The following is a 15,087-nucleotide window of genomic DNA, read 5'->3' on the forward strand; positions in this document are numbered from 1 at the left end:
AGAAAGAAATTAGGGAAACAACACCCTTCACAATAGCCACTAACCACATAAAGTACCTTGGGGTGACAGTAACCAAGCAAGTGAAAGACCTGTTTGAGAAAAACTTCAAGTCTCTGAAGAAAGATATTGAAGAAGATCTCAGAAGATGGAAAGATCTCCCATGCTCATGGATTGGTAGGATTAAGATTGTGAAAATGGCCATCCTGCCAAAAGCAATCTACAGATTCAATGCAATCCCCATCAAAATACCAACTCAATTTTTTACAGACCTTGAAAAAAAGATTCTCAGCTTCATATGGAGAAACAAAAAACCCAGAATCTCCAAAACAATCCTGTACAACAACAGATCATCTGGAGGTATCTCCATCCCTGATCTCAAGTTGTACTACAGAGCAATAGTAATAAAAACTGCATTGTATTGGCAAAAAAACAGAAAGGAGGATCAATGGAACTGCATAGAAGACCCAAAAATAACCCCACGCACCTATGAATACTCGATTTTTGACAAAGAAGCCAAAACCATTCAATGGAAAAAAGACAGCATCTTCAACAAATGGTGTTGGTCCAACTGGATGTCTACATGCAGAAAAATGAAAATAGATCCATATTTATCACCCTGCACAAAACTAAAGTCCAAGTGGATCAAAGACCTCAACATAAAACCAGATACTCTAAATCTGTTAGAAGAAAAAGTGGGGAACAGCCTAGAACTCATTGGCACAGGAGACAACTTCCTGAACAGAACACCAACAGCACAGGCTCTAAGAGCAACAATCAATAAATGGGACCTCATGAAACTGAAAAGCTTCTGTAAAGCAAAGGACACCGTCATCAAAACAAAACGACTGCCTACAGATTGGGAAAGAATCTTCACCAACCCTTTATCTGACAGAGGACTAATATCCAGTATATACAAAGAACTAAAGAAGCTGAAAAGCAGCAAACCAAGTAATCCAATTAAAAAATGGGGAACAGAGCTAAACGGAGAATTCTCGACAGAGGAATATAGAATGGCAGAGAAACACTTAAAGAAATGTTCAAGCTCATTAGCCATCAGGGAAATGCAAATCAAAACGATCCTGAGATTTCACCTTACATCCATCAGAATAGCCAAGATAAAAAACTCAAGGGACAACACATGCTGGAGAGGTTGTGGAGAAAGGGGAAACCTCCTCCACTGCTGGTGGGAATGTAAACTGGTACAACCACTTTGGAAATCTATCTGTCGCTTTCTGAGACAATTAGGAATAGTGCTTCCTCAAGACCCAGCTATACCACTGCTAGGTATATACCCAAAGTTTGCTCAAGTACACAAAAGGGATACTTGCTCAACCATATTTATAGCAGCTTTATTTGTAATAGCCAGAACTTGGAAACAACCCAGATGTCCATCAACGGAGGAATGGGTACAGAAATTGTGGTATTTTTACACAATGGAATACTACTCAGCAATCAAAAATGAGGAAATCATGAAATTTGCAGGCAAATGGTGGGATCTTTAGAAGATCATTCTGAGTGAAATATCCCAGAAGGAGAAAGACAAACACAGTATATACTCACTTATATAGACCTATAAGATATGACAAACATAATGAAATCTATACACCTAAAAAATATTATCAAGAGAGCGGACATGGGGTAAAATGATCAATCCTCGTTTAGAAAGACAGATTGGATCTGCATTGAACGTATGACAGGAGTTTACTGAGCGCATCTGAAAGACTCTAACCTAGCAGTGTTTTCAAAGCATATACAAAGACTCATGACTAAACCTTCGAGAGAGTTCAGGGAATCATATGAAAGAAGGGGAGTTAGTCTGATGGGGAAAGGATAGGAGCTCCACAAGGACCAAATATATCTGGGCACAGGGTCTTCTCAGAGACTGTCATTCAACCAAGGACCATGTATATAACTTAGAACCTCTGCTCAGATGTAGCCTGTGGTAGCTCAGTACCCAATTGTTTTCCCATAGTGAGGGGTCAAGGATTATTTCTAACAGGAATTCAATGACTGGCTCTTTGACCTCCCCACCCCCCAAGGGAGGAGTAGTTCTGTTAGGCCACAGAGGAGGGCTTTACAGCCAGTCCTGAAGATACCTGATAAAACAGGATTGGATGAATGGGGAGGAGGTCCCCCCCATCAGTGGACTTGGAAAGGGGCACGGTGGAGGTGAGGGAGGGAGGGTGGGATTGGGAGAGAATGAGGGAGAGGGACATGACTGGGATACAGAGTTAATAAAATGTAACTGTTAAGAAAAAAAGAAAATTAAATTAAAAAAAATATTTTAATGTCAGTAACCCTGGAAAAAAGAATGCTTAAAAATGTATTGAAAAAGACTTTTCTGTAGGGATAAATAGATGGAAGGATTTATGCTATAACAGCAGTTATTTGAGCCCCATGGGCTCTTGAACAATTATTATTTAGTGCTAGTCTCTGGTCTCCATACACAACATTTTATTAAATTTAAAAAACACAAAATTTTGGTAATAAAATTTCTAGTAAGATAAGTAATCTGAGTATCAGGATTTATAGAACTCCCTCAAGAATAAAGAGTTGTTAGATGAAAGACAAATGTTTTTCTAAATGCAGTAGGGTGCACACAATACACACATGTTAAATCACTTTATCAAAAATTAAAAAGTATTTCATAAAGGTGAATGATATATTACTTTGCCTCACGACATATTCCTTCTGTGAAAAACCCGAAGATAGCTACCCTTTTCATTCAGTGGTAATCAAGATTCTCTGCTTCTTTCCAGCTCTTCCTTCCACAGCTAAGAGAAAGCAAGGGATCAGCTCTGACAGTGAGGGTGGACGACGTTACCACTGCTTCCTGGTTGCAATGTTCATCATGGTTGCTGAGCAAAACATAATGAAGGATCCAAAATTTCCCCCTCATTACTTATGGAATTTAAAGAAGGTTCCATCAGACACGATGACTCTTTGAGAATGATTCTTAACTCTCCCTGGATTTGTAAAGTGTCTGGCCACATGAGATTCAAAGAAACAACTTTGTTTACCTTTCCATATGTTCCAAAATGTACAGTGCTTTTATGGTCATCTTGTATCTTATCAATTTAGAGAAGGTTTTACTGATAATAATTTTATATACCATGATTTTCAGAAAGAACAGACTATTTTATAATGGATATAATATAGTGTTTCTTTTCAGAACTTAGTTAAAATGCTTTCTGTCTAATGGATTTATCATTTAATATGTAAGGAAATTTGGAAAGATTGTTCACTAACAAAATATTTTTTATTTATAAATGAATGTTATACATATAATAAGAGGATATTTTCCCAGGTCAGAGGCAAATGAAGCCAGATTCTTAAATAATATACAATTTTCTTAGTTTGGTTCCTTTTATAGTCCTTCTCTGTCTCATGAATCTCAGAATTGCTCATCTGTACTGGCTAGCTCTCATAGTGCTGGAAGGTGTGAAGAAAGGACTGAAGACAAAGGTAAGCACCGGCCTCACCAAACTGTGATCCATGAAAGAGTCAATAATTACAGACCTGAACAAGATATATCCACTGTTGCAATAAGGGCATAAAAGCTACTCAAGTAACCAATGACTCTCTGGTTGTATTTAAGAGCCTATACCTCACAATGTTAGCAAGGGAAAGAACCAGTGGTTTGATAGGCCATAGAGCCTATTGGAAAGTCTCTTATTATAATGTTAAATGGGCATAATATTGAAATGACTCAAATGACTTATTGCTATACCCAAGATAACTGCATCTTTAAATTCTCATTTTCTCCTCTTTCAATTCTTAGAGATGCTTGTTGTTAGTGGATGACAATTTACACACATACCTACAAATGTTCAGTTTGTAAAGAATAAGATAACAGACAGCAAGAGTGCTGAGCCCTAACAGGATGTCTACATCAAACCGATTCCCACAAAGATGAGAGACCACTGAAAAAAAGTGTGTAGAAAGATTGAAAGAGCCAGAAGTGATGGATGAATATAGAAAAACTGTTGTCCAGACACAACATAACAGAAGTATATATGAAATTGCATCAGTGTGACAGTTTAAAAAATATCAAGACATCTTTAGTTCTTTATATATTCTGGATACCAACCCTCTGTCAGATTGGTTGGTGAAGATCCTTTCTCAGTCTGTAGGCTGTCGTTTTGTTCTGATGACTATGTCCTTTGCTTTACAGAAGCTTTCCAGTTTCATGACGTCCCATTTATTGATTGTTGCTCTTAGAGCCTGTGCTGTTGGTGTTCTGTTCAGGAAATTATCTCCTGTGCCAATAAGTTCCAGGTTCTTCCTCACCGTTTCTTCTAACTAATTTAGTGTATCTGGTTTTATGTTGAGGTCTTTGATCCACTTGGACTTTAGTTTTGTACAGGGTGATAAATATGGATCTGTTTGTATTTTTCTGCATGTAGACATCCAGTTGGACCAGCACCATTTGTTGAAGATGCTGTCTTTTTTCCATTGAATGGTTTTGGCTTCTTTGTAAAAAATCAAGTATCCATAGGTGTGTGGGTTTATTTCTGGGTCTTCTATTAGGTTCCATTGATCCACTATTCTGTCTCTATGCCAATACCATGTGGTTTTTATTACTATTGCTCTGTAGTACAGCTTGAGATCAGGGATGGAGCTCAGGGATGGAGATCGCCTCCAGACGATCTGTTGTTGTACAGGATCATTTTGGAAATTCTGGGTTTTTTGTTTCTCCATATGAAGTTGATAATTTTTCTCTCAAGGTCTATAAATAATTGTGTTTGGACTCATAACCAAACCTTTGGCAGAGTGCAGGGAATCATAAGAAAGAAGGAGGAGTTAATATGACCTGGAAAGGACAGGAGCTCCACAAAGACCAAGTATATCTGGGCAAAGGGGTCTTTTATGAGACTGTTTCTTCAACCAAGGACCATGTATGGATATAACCTAGAACCCCTGATCTGATGTAGCCCATGGTAGCTCAGTATCCAAGTGGGTACCCTAATAAGGGGAACAGGGACTGTTTCTGATATGAACTCAATAGCAGTTGAGCTCTTTGACCTCCCCACACCCCATGGGAGGAGCAGCCTTGCTAGGCCACAGAGAAGGACTTTGCAGCCAGTCCTGAAGATACCTGATAAACCAGGATCAGATGAAAGGGGAGGTGGTCCTCCCCTATCAGTGGACTTGGAAAGGAGCATGGAGGAGATGAGAGAGAGAGGGTGGGATTGGAAGGGAAAAGGGGAGCGAGATACAGCAGGGATACAAAGTTAACAAACTGTAACTAATGTTAAAAAAATTAAAAGAAAAAAAAGAAAAAATATCAAGACAAACAAAATCCCAACATGAAAGCAGTAGGAGGTGGGGATACCCTAGCTGAAGGGATATTGGTAGTTGGCAGCTGATGGGAGCATGTCAGTTTTCTTTAAGGTTGTGATCTGGTACAGGTCAATAGCTCTCAAGGACATATCCCATATTCGGGCAACACAAAATAGACTTGAAGTTGTTGGATTTCATTTTATTGGAAAGCAAAGTTGTGTGAGTAGAGTGGTGTGAGTGGTTCTAAGAGGTTTTGAGGTGGCAGCCATTATTAAATACATTGCATGAAATTCTCAAAAAATTACAACTTCATTTGACTTACAAAATATCATCATTTTGAGAATTCTCAAGAGGATGTTTGCTTGTTTGTTGTTGGTTGTTGTTGTTTTGTTCCTGGTAGTGGTGGTGGTGTGTGTATGTGTCTAAATTCACTATAATTTGTTATGAAGCAATCCTCCCACATTAGCTTCCATTGTTCTGGGCTTACAGACATTAACAAAATTGCCAGGCTTGAATCAAAAATTTAAAACTAGTGACTTTCAGTTTGAGGAATTTTTCTTTTTCCATAATGTAAGAAAACTGAAAGATCTGTGTAATGTAAAAACAGAGTATTAAGCCTGGGATTTGAACAAAAATTTTTCAAATTGCTATTTGTACACCACTGTAGAGAGAAAATACCTATTACTTTACTCCATTACTTACTTTTTAAACATTGAATTCTACCCATTTTAGAACTAGTTACACACATGAGATAATTTATGCTGGATAACCTAACATGAATTAAATTTAAGAAGATGACCTTACATCTATGTTTATGAAGAGGATAATAGAGGAAACAAATAAAATGAGTAAAGAAATAGAGGAATATAAAGTCAAACAGATTATGGCCATCCATAAAGAATACAGGACGATGCAGTCAAAGTTTGTGACTTTTAGAGAGGAAATAATTAAATCACTGAAAGAAATAAAAGAAACAGGAATGGTCAAACAGCTGAAGGAATTGAATGCAAAACAGGAAACCACAGTGAGACAGACAAAGGAAATCAATAAATGGTTCAAGATCTGAAGATAGAATTGGAAAAATTAAGGAAAAAACAAATAGAGGAAATCATGGAGAAGAACTTAGGGAAGAAAACAGGAACTATGTGGGTAAGCATAACCAATAGACTACAAGAGATAGAAGAATCTCAGGAGTGGAAAATACAATGGAAGAAATCGATGTATCCATTAAACAAAATGTTAAATCTAAAAATTCCTGACACAGGCCATCCTGACAGCATGAAATCCAAGACAGCATGAAAAGACAAAACCTCAGAATAATAGGAATAGAGGGAAAAGGTGATTCAGTCCTCCAAGGCCCAGAAAAAATTTTTTTTTGCTTACATACTTTTTAATTTATTTTTAAAATAAACAAAGAAACAATGACTCTGACAGAGGTCAAATGAGTCAAATGGACCTCACAGACATCTAGAGAACCTTACACCCAAACACAAAAGAGTTTACTTTCTTCTCAGCACCTCATGGAACCTTCTCTAAAATAGACCATATAGTTGGTCACAAAGCAGGCCCCAACAGATACAAGAAGATTGAAATAATCACTTCTATCCTATTGGATATGATGGACTAAAGATGGACCTCAACAACAGAAGTAGCAAAAGTCCTATAGACACCTAGAAACTGAACAACTCGCTATTCAATGACAGCTGGGTCATGAGAGAAATAAAAAAAAAATAAAGACTTGCTAGATTTCAAGGAAAATGAAGGCACAACATACCCAAATTTATGGAACACAATGAAAGCAGTGCAAAGAGAAAAGTTCATAGCACTAAGTGCCTTTAAGAAAAATTTGAAATAGCTCATACAAGCAACTTAAAGGCTCACCTAAAAGTCCTAGAAAAGAAAGAGGCAGACATATCCAAGAGGAGTAGATGGCTAGAAATAATCAAACTCAGGGCTGAAATCAATCAATTAGAAACAAATAAACAATTCACAGAATCAATGATATCAAGAGCTGGTTCACTGAGAAAATCAACAAGATAGACAACCCCTTAACCAAACTAACTGAGAGGCAGAATGATATCAACCAAATCAACAAAATCAGAAATGAAAAAGGGGACATAAAAACAGACATGGAAGAAATCCAAATAATCATTAGTTCTTACTTCAATATCCTATATGCCACAAAATTTGAAAATCTATATGAAATGGATGATTTTCTTGATGGATTCCACTTGCCAAAACTGAATCAAGACCAGGTAAATAAATAGTCCTGTATCCCCTAAGGAAAGAGAAGCTGTCATCAAAAGTCTCCCACCCAAACAAAAAGCGTAGGGCCAGAAGGTTTCAGTGCACGATTCTACCAGATCTTCAAAGAAGAGCTAACACCAATACTCTTCAAACAATTCCACAAAAGAGAAACAGAAGGAACACTACCAAACTCATTCTATTAGGTATCACCTTGATACCTAAACCACACAAAGACCCAACAAAGAAAATTTTAGGCCAATCTCTTATGAACATTGATGAAAAAATACTCAATAAAATAGTCACAAACCAAATCCAAAAACACATAAAAGATATCCACTATGACCAAGTAAGCTTCAACCCAGGTATGCAGGGGTGGTTCAATATATGGAGATCCATCATGTAATCCACCATATTAACAAACTGAAAGAAAGACAAAAACCACATGATCATCTCCTTAGATGCTGAAAAAGCATTTGATAAAATCCAACATTCATTTATGTTTAAAGTCCTGGAGAAATCAGGAATACAAGGCACTTACCTAAACACAGTAAGGGCAATATACAGCAAGCCTATAGACAACATCAAACTAAATGGAGGGAAACCTAAATCAATCCCACTGAAATCAGAGACAAGTCAAGGCTTCTCACTCTCTCCATACCTTTTCAACATAGTACTTGAATTCCTTGCTAGATCAATAAGACAATTAAAGGAGATAAAGCTGATTCATTTCAGAAAGGAAGAAGTCAAAATATCACTATTTGCAAATGATATGATAATATACCTGAGTGACACCAAACATACTATCAGGGAACTCCCACAGATGACAAACACCTTCAGCCTAGTAGCTGGATAAAAAAAATCAATTAAAAAAATCAGTAGCCCTCCTGTATAGAAAAGACAAACGAGCTGAGAAAGAAATTAGGGAAACAACACCCTTCACAATTGCCGAAAAAGGAGATAAAGTACCTTGGTGTAACACTAACCAAGCAAGTCAAAAGCTTGTATGAAAAACAAACAAAACAAAACAAACAAAATAACCTTTCAGTCTCTGAAGAAAGAAATAGAAGAAGATATAAGAAGATAGAGAGATCTCTCTTGCTCATCGCTTGGCATGGGAGGATTAACATAGTAAAAATGGCCACCTTAACAAAAGCAATCTACAGATTCAATGCAATTCCCATTAAATTACCAACACAATTCTTTACATACCTTGAAAAAATTTCTCAACTTCATATAGAATAACAAGAAACCCAGAATTGCTAAAACAATTCTCTGCAATAAAAGATCTTCTGGATTTAATCTCCATCCGTGATCTCAATCTGTAGTATAGAGAAACAGTAAAAAAAAAAAAACAAAAAAAAAAAAAAACAAAAAAAACTCCACAGTACTGGCATAGAATCAGGCTGGTGGATCAATGGAATCAAATAAAAGACCAGAAATAAACCCACACATTTATGGACACCTGATTTTTGTCAAAGATGCAAAAACCATACAATGGAAAAAAAGATAGCATCTTTAATAGATGGTGCTGGTCTAACTGTATGTCTACATGTAGAAAAATGCAAATAGAGCCATACTTATCACACTGAAAAAAAAAAAAAAGAAAAAAACTAAAGCAGATCAAAGACCTCAATATAAAACCAGACACACTAAACCTATTTGAAGAAAAAGTGAGGAAGAGCCTTGAACTCATTGGCACAGAAGACAACTTCCTAAACAGAACACCAACAGCACAGGCTCTAAGATCAATAATGAATAAATGGGACCTCATGAAACTTAAAAGGTTCTGTAAAGCAAAGGACACTGTCGTCAGAACAAAATGACTGTCTACAGATTGGGAAAGGATCTTCATGAACCCTATATCTGACAAATGGCTAATATTTAGAATATTTAAACAACTTCAGAAATTAAACAACAGCAAATCAAATAATCGAATTAAAAATGGGGTACAGCGCTAAACAGAGACTTCTCAATAAAGGATCATTGAATGGCAGAGAAATACTTAAATAAATGCTCAACATCTTTAGTCATCAGGGAAATGCAAATCAAAATGACCTTACACCCAGAAGAATGGCTTAGATCAAAAATTCAAATAACAACACATACTGGAGAGCATGTGGAGAACTGGGAACCTTACTCCATTGCTGGTGGGAATGTAAACTTGTACAACCATTTTGGAAATCATTCTGGTGCATTCTCAGACAATTAGGAATAGCCCTTCCTCAAGATCCAGCTATACCACACCTAGGCATATATTTAAAGATGCTCAAGTATACAACAAGGACATTTGCTCAACCATGTTCCCAGCAGCTTTATTTGAAATAGTCAGAACCTGGAAACAATCCAGATGTCTCTCAGCTGAGGAATGGATACAGAAATTGTGGTACATTTACACAATGGAACACTACTCAGCAATTAAAAACAAGGAAATCATGAAATTTGCAGACAAATGGTGGGATCTTGTAAAGATCATCCTGAGTAAGGTATCCCAGAAGCAGAAAGGCACACATGGTATGTACTCACTTAGAGTGGATATTAGACATATAATATAGGATAGTCATATTAAAATCTGTACACTTCCAGAAGCTAATCAAGAAGGAGAACCTTAGGTAAGATGCTCAGTCTTCATTCATAAAGGCAAACAGAATGGTCATTAAAAGAGGGAGAAAACAGGAAACAGGACAGGAGCCTACCACAGAGGGCCTCTGACTCTACCCAGCAGAATATCAAAATTATGCTGAGAATCATAGCCAAACCTTGAGCAGAGTGCTGGGAATCTTATGAAAGAAGGGGAGATAGAAAGACCTAGAAGAGACCGGAGGTCCACAAGGAGAGCAACAGAACCAAAAAATCTGAGTTCAGGGGTCTTTTCTGAGACTGATACTCCAACCAAGGACCAAGGACCATGCATGGAGATAACCTAGAACATTTGCACAGATGTAGCTCAGTGTCCAAGAGGGACTGTCTCTGATATGAACTCAGTGGCTGGCTCTTTGATCTCCTCTACCTCTGTGGGGTGCAGCCTTGCCAGTCCACAGAGGAAGACAATGAAGCCAGTGCTGATGAGACCTGATAGATTAGGGTCAGATAGATGAGGAAGAGTATCTCCCTATCATTGGACTGGGGGAGGGGCATAGGAGAAGAAGAGGGAGGTAGGGTGGAATTGGGAGGGGCTGGGGGAGAGAGCTACAGTTGGAATACAAAGTGAATAAACTATAATTAATAAAAATTAAATTAAATTAAAAAAGAATTCACCCCTTGTATGAGTCAGACATATGACAGATATAAAGATTAGGTGGGCAAATCGTCCTAACATATACATGCAATTGTTACAAATTTTGTCTCATTAAAACACTTTATTCATATATATATAATATATATATATATATATATATATATATATATGTGTGTGTGTGTGTGTGTGTGTGTGTGTGTGTGTGTGCGCGCGCGCGTGTGTTTAACAATATCTTAATTCTTTAAACACTTTCTAATGGGAAATCAAAACAACTTCACACATACTCTGCAGGATCATGTACGGTAATAATATAGAAGACACAAACGGTATGAATTTTTAGTTATTTTTCACATAAAATTCAATTGGCCTGTTAGTGTTCTTGGTAGTGAAGGAAAAATATGTAATTAAATTAATTTCCTCAGATTCTACTGTACTGTTTAGCTTGATTTTGTAAACTACAAGCATGAAGTGATATAACATATGTGTTAATTTTAGTGATCTCTATTAATAATTCTTTGAATGTATTGGGTTTTATATGAATACATAAAGTAAGAGTAGTAAAATCACCAAACAAATTGAAATTTATTATTCTTTCTAATACTATTTTTAAGTCTACATCCTCTGGGATCTGTCCTCTTTAGAAATAGTAGGAGAAATGTGTTTGCTTTATGAGCTTATTAGTTTTGGTCCTGACAGTAAGTGATGCCCAATATCTGCCTTTGTTTGATCAAGAAGACAGGGTGCCGTACAGGTATTTCTATATGAAATCAGGTAATTGAATTTATTGGGATGGGACAGTGACATCACACAAGAGGCAATCCTACTCAAGTTCTCTAGCAGACATGAAGGGATCCACTTCACAAATGAAGTCAAGTGATACCAGAGGCTGTCGGTGTGAGTCTTTTCTTTTGCTCAACTCTCTGCAGTTCAAGGTTCTGAGGTCTCACAATATCACACAGAAACCCTCTTGTAATAGTTTTGTGTGTTTCTTAATTCCAGGTACACAATTATTTTATTTTTTAACCATTTCAAAATAAAATGTAGTGGTACTGTCGAACACTGTGTTAAGTTTGTACAAACATTTCCTTAGATTTAAGAAAAGGTAAAATTGAACTGGTTTTAATTTTTGTGGAACAATACTAAGTAGCCGATTTGCAGTGAAGGTGTCATCTCGGAAGAGATTTCCCACCCCCAATACTGATGCACTTTCTACTATGAGTAAATCATGAAGTGCTGTGTGAAGAAATACTGACTAATTTATTCTTTTCATTAACTGTTAAAAGTGTGACTGTTTTTGTCTCATTGTGTATGGAACGTGTTGGGTTTATGTATACATGTTTTCACACATGACTGGGGATGGTGTTTGTGCCTGTGAACATTTATGTAGAAACCAGAAAGGGCATTATGTATGTCAACATACTGTTTTCTACCTTATTTTCTTGAGTCAAAGTCTGTATTGAGCATTGAACTTTCTGTTTGTCAAATAAAATACCATTCACCGAGCAATTGGATTCACTTGTCTCTACTTCAGTACTGTTGATATAAAGGTGTGCTACCATCTCCAACTTCTCACTTTGAACTTGGGTCCTCTTGAGTGCACACCAAATGCTCATACTCACTGATTTGTCTCTTTAGCATTTAAAAGTATTCTTTAATATTTAATATTTATCGGAAACTACTCAATCTCTTCCACATTTTTCTGATGGCATTCTTCATTTCCTTATTCCTGAATGTGTAAACCATAGGATTGAGCAACGGTGTCAGAACATTGGCAAATATAAGTGTATTTTTCTCAAAGGAGAATGGGGATGAAGGTCGTGCATATACTAGTATGCATGGGAGAAAGAACAAAACAACAACTGTAATATGGGATCCACAGGTGGAGAGAGCTTTAAGTCGACCTTCGGAACTGTGGGCTTTTAGAGAGAACAAGATGACACCATACGAGACAAGCAACAAGGAGAAGATAATGATGCAGATAGAACCACTGTTGGCAAACACCAAAATAACAAAAATGTGTGTGTCAGTGCAGGCAAGCTTCAGCAATCGGAACAAATCACACATGTAATGATCAATGACATTGGGTCCACAAAAGGGTAACTGCAAAGTAAAGACAATTTGTATGATAGAATGCAGGAATCCCCCAGCCCGTGCTATACCCACTAAAACTCCACAGACCTTCCTGCTCATGATGGAAGAGTAGTGTAAGGGCTTGCAAATGGCCACATACGGTCATAAGCCATAGCTGACAGGACAATCACCTCTACGGCAGTAAAGAAGTGTATGGCAAACAGTTGTGTCATGCATTCTTCAAAAGAGATGGTCTTCCTCTCATAGAAGAAGTCTAAGATCATCTTGGGTGTCACAACAGTAGAAGTGCATGCATCCAGAAAAGACAGGAATATCAAAATATTCCTGTGATCCATGTGATCAAGTGAAATGATTCCTAAAAAGCTACTTCTCAGCTTTCAAGACTTTACATTGCAAGGGTTATTACTGACATGGGGAGCTCAGCAGGGAAGGGCTGTAGATGATAGTTGCCACAATTATCATATTCCCACCAATAGTTGCAAGGTAGATCAGCAAAAATACAACAAACAATATTTTCTCAACTTTTGTGTTCTGAGAAAGACCAAGGAGTATGAATTCATTGACAAAGCTCTGGTTTTGCACGATTCTTAAGAAGATGGAAGCAAAATATGTTCATGTAAATCTGCAATTATGAGGAAAAAGTACTTCATATAATGCATTACCATCAAGTTGGTTCATCTTTATGCAAAATTACAATATTTTACTTTCTTACTATTGAGTATAATATATGAGAAATGTTTTGATTGGTTTAGTTGTATAGCATGTAGAATGGAAATTGAGGCAAATTATGGTATATTTTTAAAATAGTCACATTTCAAATACTGAATTAAAACAGTTATGTTCGGTAGAGCAGAAAAAGTTTACCTTTGAACGGTTAGCTTTTATCATCCTCTAGAGTATTTTTGAAGTACTAGCATGTCTTCTGGGATGAACCCTAGATAGAGGAAAACAGCAGAATCCATGAATCCTGCCTGCCATCATCATGGGATGGACAGGGCTGAGCAGCCTGCAGTGGGTGACTCACTGCGGCACTGCCTCATCTGCCAGTAACAAGCAGGGGCAAATGTCCCGTATGGAATACGTGAAAACCACAGCTACATTTTATTTTTTTTAATTTTATTTTTCTTTTTAGTTACATTTTGTTAACTCTGTGTCCCAGCTGTATCATTCCCTCCCCAACCCCACACTCCCTCCCTGGTCTCCTCCCTGCCCCTTTCCAAGTCCACTGATAGGGGAGGACCTCCTCTCCTTTCATTTGACCCTGTTTTATCAGGTATCTTCAGGGCTGGCTGCAAAGTCCTCTTCTGTGGTCTAACAGACTGCTCCTCATTTTAAATTTGTTTACAAATCAGTGTGTATTGAAACCTCAAATAAACTAATATTCCTTTTGTTTAATGGAAAACTCCGTTAGGGAAGTGTATAGCTCTATATATGGTACATGTGTTTTTAAGTGCTAAGTTTTCACTTTTAAGTTATTAACTGGAAGCATGAGAAGAACCTTACTAAAATTATGCTGTACCATGTGATCAAGTGAAATGATTCCTAAAAAGCTACTTCTCAGCTTTCAAGACTTTACATTGCAAGGGTTATTACTGACATTTTTTAAATTTTTTATTTAACCTTTATTAATTACACTTTATTCATTTTGTATCCTCCCATAAGCCCCTCTCCCCTCCCCTCCCTGTCCCACCCTCCCCCCTTTCTGCATGTCTGCCCCTCCCCAAGTCCACTGATAGGGGAGGTCTTCCTCTCCTTCTTTCTGATCTCAGAAGTGGCTGCATTGTCAGGGTTCTAGGTTATCTCCATGGATAGTCCTTGGTTGGAGTATGAGTCTCTGGGAAGTTCCCTGTGCTCAAATTTTCTTGTTCTGTTGCTCTCCTTGTGGAGTTCCTGTCCTCTCCAGCTCTTACTATTTCCCACTTCTTACATAAAATTCCATTCACTCTGCCCGACAGTTGGCCATCAGGCTCAGTATCTGCTTTGATAGTCTGCAGGGCAGAGACTTTCAGAGCCCTCTGTGGTAGGTTCCTAGTTTGTTTCCTGTTTTCTTCTTCTGGCTTTCAGAAGCCATCTGTAGCAGGTTCCTAGGTTGTTTCCTGTTTTCTTTTTCTTCTGATGTCCATCCTCTTTGCCTTTCAGGATGGGGATTGAACATTTTAGTTAGGGTCCTCTCTTTTGCTTAGTTTGTTTAGATGTACAGATTTTAGTGGGTTTATTGTATGTTGTATGTC

General features: G+C 37.4%; 1 pseudogene; it reads right to left on the reverse strand.

Moving 5' to 3' along the window:
• Positions 1 to 12,430: 12,430 nt before the first annotated feature.
• LOC129675457 (olfactory receptor 4C15-like) lies at positions 12,431 to 13,515 on the reverse strand (annotated as a pseudogene).
• Positions 13,516 to 15,087: the final 1,572 nt, after the last annotated feature.

Source organism: Psammomys obesus, unplaced genomic scaffold, assembly GCF_907164565.1.
Source record: "Psammomys obesus unplaced genomic scaffold, mPsaObe1.curated_primary_1811, whole genome shotgun sequence".
NCBI lineage: Eukaryota > Metazoa > Chordata > Mammalia > Rodentia > Muridae > Psammomys > Psammomys obesus.